Here is a 14361-nt window from a genome sequence, read left to right as displayed (position 1 = left end):
CAATAGGATTGTGAATGAATGGGAGATTTCAGTGCGGTTTATAGCCAGGCCATACGAGGATGCACCTGCTGAAGAAGCATCCTAAAAAGTGGAGAGGATGGGCTGCAGTCATGAGGTGGAAGGGGGCAGGTGTGTAACGCGGCCTGAAGCCAGGAAGCACAAGGGGGAAGAAGTGTAATGGGACCCGCGGTAGTGAAATGGAAGGGGGTGGGTGTGTAGCGGCTGGCTGTAATAATCTCATAAAGGCCCTTAAATGTTCTTGTTGTTAAGCAAGAACATTTCCGGAGCTATAAGTATTTGGCTTCTTCAGTGATGTGAACAGACATCCTTGGCATAAAAGGCTGCGACACCTAAATATCCTGAGGCTTTTCCTAACTATCCAGTGTAGATGCTGATATTCTGCGTGCCAGTCTGTACGTGAACAGATGGGGACTGTAAATAAATCCCACCAGACTTTGAACAGAACAGTTCCTTCTTTTCTGGCCTAGTTTTCAAGTTCTCCGTCAGCTGGTCCATGCAGTATGAGCTGGCCTGAACCACTCTAGGAAATTCCTTTTGGGAACACACTTCCTTTGCTGGCCCTTTATGCAGAAACTACATATGAATGTAGCCGTTCATCCTGCATGTGTTTAACCAATGGTGCAGGCAGAAAAGGAGTCCTGTTTAAGAGACAGCCTGCTGCCTTTCCTTCATTTGTCTATAAGGAAGGTTTATTAGAAATTTTGAAATAAAGCTCTTTCATTTAAAAATGAATTAATTATGAATTTTGTTCTGATAAGCACTAGATTGACAGCCTATAGACTCATTTGCTCTCTGCAGAAGAGGTTCAGCTCAATTATCATGGGCTAATAGTCCTTGTTCACATTGTGTACAACTGTGTTTTTAGAAATCAGCCAACCGTTTCTAGAAAACCTGGTTTGCCAAGAACTTTCATGATTATTATTTGAAGGCCGACAATGTGCCTGATGTCATATAAAACTAAAAGGAAGACAGTGTCCCTGCCTAAAGGAACTTAGACTTAAAAGAGACAAAGATAAGATACTGTGTACACACATGCTTAAGTGTTTGGTACCTTTTTTTTTCTTAAAAAGAATTTCGGTTACCAACATGAGTTAATGTTCATAGAAGTAATGAAATAGCTTCTGAACTTGGTTCCCATTTTATTGCCTAAATGTGACATTGTCAAGGCAACAACACACATGTACTTATTTAAAACCCAAGTTTGGACTTCAGTAGAGTAATTCAGATATTTAAATGTCTTGTTGAATCAGAGTACATCTCCTGTCTGAGTTATCTAACCAGTAATTCAGAAATAATGGTACTGATGAAAAATAATTAGAACTTTGGAGGAAAATATAATGAGTAATAATTGGAACATACTCTTGCATATGTGTGATCTTTAATGTTTTTGTAATGTTACTTCATTAGCTGTCCCCCCATTAGGGCAAGGACTTTGAACACTCACAGTTGTCACTGAATTATTAGATAAAGGATACCTTTTCCTTTAATAATGGAAAAATGTACGTATCCTAGTGTTGGTTTATGTTTTATTTTTACAGCTATGATTTAAGACTGAGATTTTCAGAGGAGCCTCAAAGAATTAGGCTCCTAATTTCATCTCACTTATTAGTGGGACTTGTATGCATAAAAATGCCTGTAGGTGCTTTTAGAAATCCCAATCTTAACTTCTGTCTAGGTAATTTAGTTTTTAGAAGTGGTTGCCTAAAATGACAGATACATAATTGTAGGTGCACAATACTGGGTATTTAGACTTACAGGCACTTACTTGTGCACACAACATAACTATTTTGGAAAACTGAGATCTGTGTTTCAAGTGGCAAGTAATTTTTTCATTCTACTTGCTAGTAGAGACTTGACCTGAAATTAAGCATTTGATAACACATTTCAGCACCTGAGTGAATTCAACAATCCATTATTGTCCTCTTAATGTCAAGGTGACAGTGTTCAGGGACAAATAAATGGAAATGCAAGCCAGCAGTTCCTGTTTCCATTAGAATAGACATTAGGTAGATTTCAGTTGACATTGAACTAGAATGTAATAGTTTAGTAAAAGGGGAAATGAGTCTTCTGCATTTTTAAACCAACTCAGATGAGATCTAGTAATGTATGCCAAAGTCATAAGGTCTTATAATAAGGGTATCTCCCATTATCTGATTTATACACAGCCCTTTGTGGTAAATGCCTTATGATGGATCTACTTCAAGTGTCTTTCTGTCTCATGGCTTATTCCTTCACTTCACAGCATTTGCAAAGGATATGAGGCAATTAGATACTTTTCAAAGACTGTATTCAGGAATATTGAATTCTTACATGGAAATTCACTGTATAAAAATAACATCTCCTTAAAGCAAATAGAAACTTTGGAAACTCCTTTTCTGTGCTAAGTACACTGAACTGAAGTTTTATGGTCCTTTGTCTTTGTAAGGAAAGAATCCAAATGTTACTCTAACTGGGTTGGGCTGGCAAGTTACAAAACTAATACAGTGGCACTTTCACTCAGAAAGGAATAAAACTGGAGCAGAGAATTGTACCACAGTGAAGTAGCCTTTCACTTTTACAGGCAATAACTGTCTGATGAAAGACCCTTTTCATACCACACAAAGCAGGTTCTTATGCTGGTGAACATAAAGAACCAGTGTAAGTCCATTAGTTTGCCCACAACTTACTAGCCAAAACCAGTTTTACTTACATCTTGCTTCTGCAGTCTAGACATTATACAATGTGCAGATGAAACAGGTGTTATCTAGTATGCAGAAATCAAGATACTGAATAGGACTAAAATTATATTCCTAGAAGTTATTTCAGAGTCTCTTGACAGAAATTTGGAATAACTCCAAGGTTTCCTTAGGTTGTCATTGACTTTTGGAGAAAAGAGGGCCAGGGGAATTTTGCTTATAGCAATCTAGGAAAGTAGAGAGCTTGTTTAAGAAGTTTATTACATTTAACAATAGCTTGGAAATTAAATTAAAAACCAAGATTTTTCAGCGTTTACTAGATTCAGTCATAACAATTAAATGTTTTTTGGCAGGAAGATTTTTTTATTTATAGTTGAGCGCTGGTAAATTATATTAAAATCGTTTTGTTCACAAATAAAAATGTGCTCATAGTGCTTACCATAGTCACACACTGTCATATACCACAACTCACTCTTATCATTGCTGTGTAGTAATTGCTTTTTATGTACACAAAACAATTGTCCATAAGGCTAAGATAGGCTATCAGGTAGATAGAATATGGGACCAAGAGCCAGGGGTTCTAATTTCTGATCCATACTTGATCACCAGGTGATCTTGGGTAAGTTGCTTTTTTCTGTGAACAATATTCACGTTGTACAATGTGGACCATAATGCATTTTTCACAGGGCGGTTGTGATTTTTAATTAGCCAATTGTAATAAAGCTCTTAAAGCCTTCTATGGAAGTATCTTTAATAAAAGAGAAGTCTATTATTATAATATGCCTATAATTATATATTCTAATGGAAACCTTATTTTTATCCTGCTAAATGTGAGACTGACATGAGACAGGGGTTTAGAATGCCTAAGGACTTATTAGAGCAGTACAGTAATAGCACTGTAGTTAATGTGGTGATGTAATTATCTGTCTTTTCTGACTGTATACTTCTAAAGTAATTGAGAATATATATTTCCCTGTGTTTCTGCAAAATTGGTATATATTTGGGTTCAAAATGAAGCACATCCCTGTTAAGGCAGTTGGAAGATATTTTGGATTTCCCTTATTAGAGTTTCTGCTACCATTGCTAGTTCACAGGGCTGGGCAGTTTATTTTTGTACCAGTAGTTAATTGAAAAGGTATTGTATAAAAATGTAATACTTAACTTTTCAATTTTTGTAGGAAATGATTGTTTGAATTTCATCTAGTAACAAACAAAATTATGTTTTCGTAGCTTTCAGATGATACAGAATATTTTAAAACTAGTTGGGACAAAATACTAATAGAGAACAGTCCTGAACTGTGAGGGCTATGACCCTACCAGGCCAGATCCATAGAAAAGAGACCTTGTTTGTGTCTTGGTTCTAGGATTGCTCATAAAAAATCTTTTTCTTTCTTTCTTTCTTTTTTTTTTTTTTGGCAAACTGCTTTTATGAATAAATTTATTTTTCTTGACTGAAAGTCACTTAACAGTTTAACTGCTTGGACATTTAAGTTTAATTGGTTGTGTATGTAGCAGAATGAGGGAGAAAAAGGCTCTGCCTCCTGCCCCCAGCCCCAGCTGTTTCCCCCAGCACAAGGGGGAGCAGAGGGACTGCTGGTTGCCACATAAGAGAGAAAACCTGGCCCCAAGTGGAACTAAGGGAAGCCCCAGGGACATAAACTTACCTAAGGGGCAGCTGACTATCAGATGGTGAAGCCAGCAGATTGGCCACCCGGAGTGCTGATGGGGAGATAAGCTGCATCTGTGGAGACCAGGAGGAAGAGGAGAGCAGGAGAAAGTGAAGGTGCCAGGCTGCAGCACTCCTTGATGGGGGTAAGAGGAGCACAAGGCTTCTCTTGTTCTGTTGTGTTTACTTCATTTGTAATTCAGGTGGATTGTGGAGGGAGTGTAGGGGTGGTGGAGGTCCAAGCCAGCAGGGCCCAGGGCTGCAGGGCTCAGGCTCAGGGCTCAGACTCACAGGACAACCAAGCTGGGCTTTCCATCTGTTAAAGGAACAGGCCCTAATTCTGAATTATGTTTTGGACTGTACCTATCATGAGTGTAAATCTTGCCTATGATTACATGTTGTCATGGTGAACTGCATCCTATTCTACTTCTCAAACTCAACATCAAGTTGTGGTGGGAAAATAGATACTAGAGGCAGTGACATCCCTAAGCCAAATTCAGTCTGGGGAGTACCCAGTTAAGTACCCACATTTGGTACATTGGCCAGGAAATCTCAAACCCTGCTCAGAGGAAGGCAATGCCAACTGCTACTGGGAGTATGAATACTTGGCAGATGCAAGAGACCATGCTGTAAATCTTGCAGGGACAGCAACAACAGATAGATGAGCTACTGAAATTTAGCATAGAAGACAATGAGGCCACAAGCTGCTGTTGCCCAACAGATGTCTCTCAATGAGAAAATGATGGAAGCTGCTGTGGCACCAGGAGGAAGAATGGAGGAATTCCACATGCCTCGGCTGGTGTACAGGGAAGACCCAGGGGCATACCTGGAGGCATTCAAAAAGATGACCACAGCGGCAGGATGGGATAGAGCCAAGCGGGCCTATCAGTTGGGTCCCCTACTAATAGAGCTCTATACACTGCCTGTGCCTTGTCTATCATGGGAAGAAGCTGAAGACTACCAGACAGTAAAAGCAGTGATCTGACTGAGATTTTGGGAGAAGATGACATCAGATGAGACGTGACCCCAAGTCCTACTACAGCTACTCCACGACCTGGCACGGAAGTGGCTGAATCTGAAAAAACACAACGTGGGAAAAGTACTAGATTTAATAGTGTTAGAACAATTTATCGGTGACTTGGAAGAGGTGCAACAATGGGTGCGTCAGCATCAACCATGGTCAGCAGCAGAAGCCCTGAAGATAGTAGAGGCCTATGGCAAATCGGAAAAAGGTGCATGATGAGAGAAGGGCCCAAGCCCCTATTCGGTCATAGGTTGGGGAATTGCAGAACCTTGCTCAGGGGGAACAAGAGAAGGATGGAAGAATGGCCTGGTGAAACAAAATAGATGTTATAATTGTGGAGCAAGTCGTCATGGAGTGAATTCCTGCCCACAGCTGCGAGAAGTACACTGGCCCAGGAAGGAGACACCCAGATTGATCATAACCATAAAGAGACTATTGAAAAGCCTGAGCAAATGGATTGTAGTCTTGGTTGGGGAGGGTACAAAAGCCCTCTAAAGCCTACAGTGGAAATAAAACTAGGATTGTTGATGCTGCAGGCAATAGTTGACACTGGTTGCACCCAGACCATGGTGTGAACCATGTTAGTTCTGCCTGGTATAGGGGAATCCTGTGGGGGCACTAACAATGATATGTTTGCATGGGAATGCCACATAAGCGGTGGAGAATCCCTTTAGTAGTGCTTGGGAAAACCCACAACATGCTGGTAGGGTTAGCTACAGACTTGCCAAACCTGATGATACCAGGCAGCGATTGGCCATATATTAAGGAGGTAATGCAGGAGGTAGCTTCTGAACCTGGGATGCTGAGAAGCCCCCACTACTGTAGCTGGCCAGACGAGGGACTGATTGGACAAGAGGGAGATGAAGAAATTCTAAGTGAAAACACAGAAGAGCTGCTGGATATGCAATGTCTGATCAGTCAAGGACAATTCAGGGCAGACCAGCAGCAGGAAGATGCATTTTGGCACATCTCTGAGAATAATGTAGCCAGTTGGGACTGGGAGGTGATAGGAACGGAGCTCATGGAGCAGAAGCCATGGTTTGAGGTAAGGGATGACACGCTTTATCAGATTGATAAAGGGATGGGTAAAGGAGAAGAGATAACTCAGATACTAGTACCCCATAGCTATAGGAATCCCTTGTGGGTGGCCCATATTCTGTCACTGGGAGGACATTTGGGGAGAGATAAAGCAGTGGTCCATTTGGTAAATTGTTTTTTCTGGCTGGGCATAAAGAGGGAAGTAGAACAATTCTCTGGTGGTTGCCAAGCCTGTCAGAAGGTATCTACAATACCACCCCCCACGCGCCACTCATGTTGATGCCAATAATTGAAAAACCATTTAATAAGATCGGACTTCATATCACAGGACCATTCCCCAAGTGCACAGCAGGGTATCAGTTTGTCTTAGTTATTATGGGTTATGCCACAAGATACCCCGAAGCAGTACTACTACTATCCGTAACGGCCCCTAAAATAACCTCAGAAGTGATGAAGTGGATCTCTCGGGTAGGACTGCCCTCAGGAAATTTTAACAGACCAGGGGACCAATTTCATGTCTAACGTAATGTGGGGCCTATGCAGTATCTTGCACATCAAAGCGTTGTGGACTACCATATATCACCCTCAAACAGACGGCCTGGTGGAGAGGTTTAATAGGACTCTGAAGGGAATGATAAGGGATGCCATTCAAGGTGATCCTCGTAACTGGGACCAGGTGCTTGCTCCACTGCTGTTTGCCATGAGGGAAGCTCCTTAGACTTCAACAGGGTTTTCCCCCGTTCGAACTCATGTACAGTTACCAGCCCTAGGGTCTCCTGGATGTGGTTAAGAAAGGGTGGGAGAACTGGGTCAGTGGTGTGACCATGGTCCCAAATTATGTGGTAGGATTGCAAGAAAAGATACATGCAGCACATCAGTTAGCACAGGACAATTTATGCAAGGCTTAAGATGGGCAAAGAGATGATTATGGTCATAGAACTCAAGAGAGAGCTTTTGTTGTGGGTGATCAAGTCTTGGTGATGTTCCTGGACCAGGGGAGCAAGCTGCTGTCACAATGGCAGGGACCGTACACAATGGTTCAGAAGGTGGGTCCTGTGGATTATGAGGTACGGTGTCCAGAACACAAGAAAGAGCTCCAACGCTTCCATATTAATTTACTTAAGAAATGGAAAGATCAGGAAGGCTGGTTGATGGCTCCCTACCCACACCTTTTAGATCTGGGACCATCAGAAGAACAAAAAACACTAAGAAGGAAAGATACCCATGTGCCCATGGGAGAGCACCTTACAAAAGAGCAGCAGGAACAGTTACGAGAGCCAGTGCAAGCATTTGATGATGTGTTCTGCAGTGATTAAGACCCCAGTGGGCCAGATAGTATACAAACATTGGTGACAATTGCCCCAGGGCCTCCACAAAGAGATAAAAGCAGAAATTGAATAGATGTTGGGAAAGGGGATAATCAGGGAATTGAGAAACCAATGGTGCAGCCTGTTAGTTGTAGTGCCAAAGCCAGATGAGTCCCTAAGTCTGTGTACAGATTTTAGGAAGGTAAATGCAATAGCCCAATCCGATGTTTTTCCCATGCCAACGGTTGAGGAAACGCTGGAGAAAATAGGCCAAGCCAAACGTATCTCCACATTGGATTTAACTAAAGGCTCCTAGCAAATACTCATGGTGCCCAAGGATTGTGAAAAGACTTTTGGCTTTTGGGACACCGTGCAGCTTATTGGAGTTTCAGAGAATGCCCTTTGGCCTCAATGGGGCAGTGGCAGTATTCCAGTGTGTTATGGATTAGATCCTTGCTACACATCAGTCAAGAGCTGCGGCCTATATTGATGATGTTGTTATATTCTCAAACGATTGGCCATAACACATAGGAGACCTACAAGCTATATTAGAGGAATTTAGGAAGGTGGGACTCACTGCCAATCCTTGTAAGTGCATCTTAGGACAAAGAAAAACAAAATATTTGGGGTTCTTGGTAGGGCAGGGCAAGATGAAGCCCCTTGTAGATAAGGTGGAGGCCCTAAACATGTATGAGGCTCCCTGATGAGGAAGCAGGTAAAGTCTTTTGTGGGACTAGCCAATTATTATTGCAAGTTTGTACCTCATTTCTCCAAGTTCATTGACCCTTTGACAGACCTGACAAAGCAATGAGGATCCAAGCCTATGGTGTGGAGTGAAGATGCTCAACAGGCCTTCAAGGAAGTTAAAATAGCTTTATGCAAAAAACCAGTACTCTGCACACCAGATTTTAATAAGCCGTTTGCCTTGCCCTTTGCTTCTGGGATAGCATTTGGGGCTGCGTTGTCACAGTCCCTGACGGGGATCAGCTCAGAGCATATACCAACAGGAATTTGCAAGGGCATGAAAGACAGTGTTCCATCATTGAACGAGAATGCCTAGCAATCAAATGGGGTATTGAACTCTTTTGGTACTACCTCCTGGGTAGGAAGTTTAAGTTGATCACAGATCGTGAGCCTTTAAAATGACTACAAACAGCAAAGTCTGATAACGCCCACCTGACACTTTGGGCTCTAGCACTACAGCCCTATAAGTTCCAGGAAGAACACAGGCCGGGGGCGGAAAACAGTCGCCGATTCCTTTTCAGGTAGGGATGAAGAGGAAGCAGCAAAGCCGCAGCCAGTAAGAATCTTCCGAAGATGAAAGGAGGCAGGACAACAAAGGACAGACACTAAGATTTTGAGTGGGGGGCGCAGAACTTAGCGTGGGGGGAGTGTAGCAGAGTGAGAGACAAGGCTGTATACCCCTCCTCCAGCCCCAGATGTTCCCTCCATACTAGGGCGGGAGCAGGGAGACTGCTGGTTACCAGGTGAGAGAGAAAACCTGGCCCGGAGTGGAACTAAGGGAGGCCCCAGGGACATACACTTACCTAAGGGGCAGCTGACTGTCAGCTGGTGAAGAAGCTAGCAGAATGGCCACCAAGAGTGCTGGCCGGGAGATAAGCAGCTGTGGAGACTGGAAGGAGTAGGAGAGCAGGAGAAAGTGAAGCTGCCAGGCTGCAACACTCCCAGACAGGGGTAAGAGGGACACAAGGCTCCTGTTGTTCTGTTGTGTTTGTTTCAGTTGTAATTCAGGTGGATTGTGGAGGGAGTGTAGGGGTGGTGGAGGTCCCAGCTGGCGGGGAACTGAGCCAGCAAGCCTTGCTGTTCCTTATAGGGACAGGTCCTCATTTTGAATTGTTTTGGACTTTACCTATCACAAGTGTAAATCCTGCCTATAAAGAGATTACATGTCATCACGGTGAACTGCCTCCTGTTCTGTAGATCGCAAACCCAACATCAAGTTGTGGTGGGCAAGTAGATACTAGAGGCAGTGACACTGCAGGCCAGTTTCAGTTAGGGGAGTACCCAGTCAAGGGTACTTTCCCCAACCCTGCCACAGTGTCTCCATAGGCATTTTTCTTAAAATTTCCCACCATTTCACAAGCACTGGTGCAGCTTTATCTGTGCCAAATAGCCTAGTAGAAATGAAGAGTTTGTTTTACTTGTTTATATTCTTCTCAGAGCTGCATCAATACTAATAAGAAAATTTGAAGAAAACTGTTACTTTTAGACAAGGCTGTAGGGCAGGGGTAGGCAATGTTTTTTGGCTGGAGTGCTGAAAAAAACACAATTTCTACCTTGGAAGGTGCTGGAGTGCCGACATACCGGCACCCGAAGCAGCTGTTTGCAGCCTCCCAGCTGCAGCTGGCCCACAGAGCCTACTCTGCTTGCAGCAGGGCTTGTAGCCTCCCTGCCTCCTGCTGGGAGAAACCTGGGATCTGTGGCTGGCAGCAGCTGCTTAGAGCTTGGGCTGGCGGTGCTGTGCCAAGCAAAATGGCCTTGCGTGTCATGCTCGGCATGCGTGCCGGAGGTTGCTGACCCCTGCTGTAGGGGAAAGCTTCCTATTGTTCCTCCATCAAAGGAATTGGGTGTGGTTTGGAGTATGTAATTATTTTTTTATTGATTTACTTGTTAGTAAGTCACCTTTGCAATTTATGTGATCTGCAAGGGACCAAGAATTATTTAATTTGTCATCTCATATTACTAATGCTTAGATCTTTAAGAAAAATACATCATTTGGTGACCATAGTTAAAATTCTAATCTTAATGTTTTATCTTTCAGTTATATCTTGGAGAATTTTTTTAAAATGATAGTATTATATGCTAGGCTCTAAGTCACTTTCACTGTAAATTAGGGTGGCCGCTGATGCATCCCCTTGGTGATGGGCAGGGCCACTGCCTCCTTGGCCAATCAGCAGCAGGAGGTGGGGCCACCTGGCCCCTTGGCCAATCAGCAGCAAGGGGCAAAGCCACCATAAAAAGACCACAGAAAGACTACTATTTAGTCCATGAACCCCATGCTGATGAACACATGGCACCCTGGGACACGAGGGAGAGCAAGTGCTAGGATCAGCAGCAAGTTTGTGAGGCTCTGTAGTTCAGCCAGCTTGGAGCCTCACCTCCCTCCCCCTGCATCGTGGTTTTACATATCCCACAGCTCTGCCATTCTCTCCAGGCAGGCCCGGTTTGAGAGGATGTGGCTTAGCAGATGTGAGGCTGAAACCCACCCTCTCCTCAGTTGGATCCAGTCTCACTCTAGCCCAGCTCCACACCTAGGAGTCAGGGGCACACACTGCACAGGGACCTCACCTCTCCCCCATCAGCATTCAGGACAGAAGCCTGTAGAAGGAGTTTCAATAACTTTTTCTAAGGCTCACACCATTATTTTTCCATTTCTCCTCCTTCTTTTTCCTTTTTAAGAAAAGGAAGCAACCAAAATTTAAAACCAAATCAGTATTAAAATATTAAAGCTGTACAATTAAAAAAGGAGGTCAAGACATGAAAAATTACCACTCCCATACCAACATTAACTTACATTGTATAGAAATAATTTGGTATTTCTCATTAGACTGACGAGACAGTACAGTTTGGACGTTAATGTACAATATGTGCAGTGTAGATGGGTTGTCTTTGCTTCTAGAATCATACTTATTTCATGTGTTTAAAACTGTAAACTTAACATTGCTTCAGCTTAGGATTTTTTGGTTTGTTTTTTCAGTTTTATATTGTCTTGTGTAAAATGAATCAATGGTGGTGGATGTAATTTACATCCATTTGCAGGCCTGCCAAGTTGATACCATGTGCAACAGTCAGTTCCATGAAATATCTTTTTTCAGTGAGATGTGTTGTTCAGTAGCAGGGGCTTAGCCAGTTGATGCAAGGGATGCTCTGGTACATGGTTCTGTATAAACCATAAAGTGGTAGATACAATATAATTTTTCATATTCAGTAGTGACCATAGTGGTTTGTTGAACTTGCCTTTTACATTTCTAAGGCTTTCTAGCACTGGAGCACATACACAAGCTTTTGATGCAAGTTCTTTTCTGGTTTAGTTTTTTCAGACTGCATGGCATAGTTCATGTTGGACTGAGCTGCAAGCTGAGCACGTTGCACTTTCTACTTTTTAATGTGTTTGAGATGGCACAGTCGGGGGTGTGAAAGTACAGTCACAGTCGGTCCTTTTTCAAAGAATTAATTCCCTTTTTTCTGTTATTCCTTGTACTCCCACCTCTCACACCCAAGAATCCCCCCTTTTCCATTAAATAGAGGCAGCATTTTTTCAAGATTTTTCTGTCTGCTTGTAAGTGTGTGGGCCGGGGGCGAGCCGGGCCCGTCTTTGCGCACGCGGGCTGTGGCCAGCAGCCCGAGCACGCGGGGCTGGAGGAGACCGTACGGCGGCAAGGCACGCACAGGCTAGAATTAGTCACAGAGGCGTAATGGTTGATTTAAAGATTATTTGCTTACACCCAAGATGGTCGCGGTGTAGGCTGGACAGTTTCCAGGTGCAGCTCCGCTTAAATCCTCGTTGGAGGACTACGACAAATTTGGTTCTTTGGCCCCGGAGTTGTTAAGGCTCTGCGGGTTCGGCAATTTCTTTCCCACGAAGTTGTCGAAGCTCCGTGGGTTTGGTTCGGCTCTCTGGCCCCGGAGTTATTAAAGCTCTGTGGGTTTGAATCTTGAGTATATAGGAAAGGGATACGTCTAGGATTGCGCTCGGCGACGGGGAGAGGCCAGAGGCTGTTTAGACCTCTGTTGCCTGCTTAAGAAATGCGTTGGGTCCGTGAGGATCCGCAGCGCTTAGAGATCTTCACGCTCTCTAAGTGATTTCTCTCCAACTTGGGCGGAAGCCACCCAAGCTCTTTATACGGCTAGTAAGCCAATCGCTAGCCGTTATGTGTGCATATATTAGAATCGGCCAATAACTTGGCACGAATCTTCATACAAATGGCGGGAACTCCTTTGCACCGTGCATTTCTGAGATGCAAAAGAAATGCACCATGCAAAGAAAGCTACAAATTGGCGGGAAATTCTCCGTTGCACCAAGGTTCTCTTCTGCAACAGAGAACTCCACCATGCAAGGAAGCTGCAATTTAGCGGGAAGATAATTTAGCGATGCCGAAGCGCACACAAACAAAAACTCACAACTTTGGGTTGTGACAGTAAGGATTCAGTTGAGTTGGGCTGAGGTCTTCCTGTATTGCCACCCTTTTTTAGATATGTACTTGTCCTTTGGCCTGGAATTTTTATATTTTAAAAAATTGCTAATATGAAAATTTAGCCCTGAAATTAGTTTTGATTGGGCCCCTGGGTTAGTTAGCCAGTGGCTAGTCCATTGGATATAAACGATGTTTAGGTAGAGCACACTCCTAGCTCGCTAAATTATTGGGATCAGCTCTAAAAAGGACTTGGTAGTTAGGGTCCTGCTGCAGTTCAGTGTAATAGTGTTGAACAGCCATTGGCTAAAATACAAAAACAGTCCTGGGAGCAGAGCCTGCAGCCCAGGTCTTCTATGTTTTTATTGAACATCCTAGCTCCTAGGTACAGTCATACACCTGCTTATGCTCTCTCTCTCTCTCTCTGACATGTGAGCCTTGAATTCTTTTCTTCATCGTGGCTCAGTTTCAAGAGGAAGGGTGGCCCCACCCAGGCTAGCTTATACCCTGGTGATTAAGACACTCTCCTGGAAGGTAGAACCTGTATGTTGAATCCCCTCAGGGTCTGGAAATTTGGCAGCAGGAGAGCCAGGGCATGGTTAATTGCCATGGCTCTGGGAAACCCCATGGGCAGGATGACATAGCCCTACATGCCAGATCAGCATGGCACATGAGGCTGTTCCATGGCTGCACCCAGCACTTGGGGTCTGACCCAGTATACAGCCCTCCTGGACCTGTGTGGTCTATTTGCAGCACCAGACTTGGTATATCAGGCTGAACCATGGCTGGACCTAGCACACAGAGTTGGACCTGATGCATGGCCCTAGACCTGGTGTGTGGAGTTGGTTCACAGGTCAATCTATGCCCTGTGCTTCACATCCAGCCCACATGATAGAAAGGGTGAGCACCACTGCATTAGACTATTGCATAAATGAGTCACTCCTGTTCTCTAGCGTTGTTTTAAGGGAAGCATGAACCTTGCCCAGGTCTTGGAAAGGAAGGACATTGTATTCTTCCACCTTCAGGAAATGGTTCTTGTTGATTTTCAAGAAAATGGAAGCTCCTCTGCAGCCTGAGTGAGGTTTATAATCCCCAGGGAGAGGCAAAATTTCAGACACACCCCTGTGCTCAGTTTCTTGTTAGTATGCTGTAGGCAGCTGCAAGCTGTGTGCTGGCTTTGGGCAGCTCTCTGCTCTTTCTGCTGGCTGACTGTCCCTCATTCTGCCCATCCATTGTATAGAGAACTTAAACATCTGACATGGTTCTGGACTCCACTCCAGGAACCGGGTGCCCGAGTCTGTTATTTGATCTAGTCCTTTATCTAGAGCAATCTAAAGCAACCCAGTTCAGTATTACCATTAGAGTGATAAATGTTGCTTAAGCTTTTGCTGTGGAGCAGGTATCTTAAGGTTGGTAGCATAAGGCTGCGGGTTTTGACTGGAGTGTGCTGATGCACCTGCTCATACTTGCATAACGC

The 14361-nt window shown here is 43.8% G+C and overlaps 1 protein-coding gene across 1 annotated transcript in view; it reads left to right on the top strand.

Moving 5' to 3' along the window:
• SLC26A2 (solute carrier family 26 member 2) overlaps positions 1 to 14361 on the top strand; it is a 30300-nt gene that overhangs the window by 982 nt on the left and 14957 nt on the right. The gene's annotated exons all lie outside the window — the stretch shown is intronic.

The sequence above is a fragment of the Alligator mississippiensis genome, chromosome 9 (assembly GCF_030867095.1).
Source record: "Alligator mississippiensis isolate rAllMis1 chromosome 9, rAllMis1, whole genome shotgun sequence".
NCBI lineage: Eukaryota > Metazoa > Chordata > Crocodylia > Alligatoridae > Alligator > Alligator mississippiensis.
This window is presented reverse-complemented; position numbering and strand designations above follow the sequence as displayed.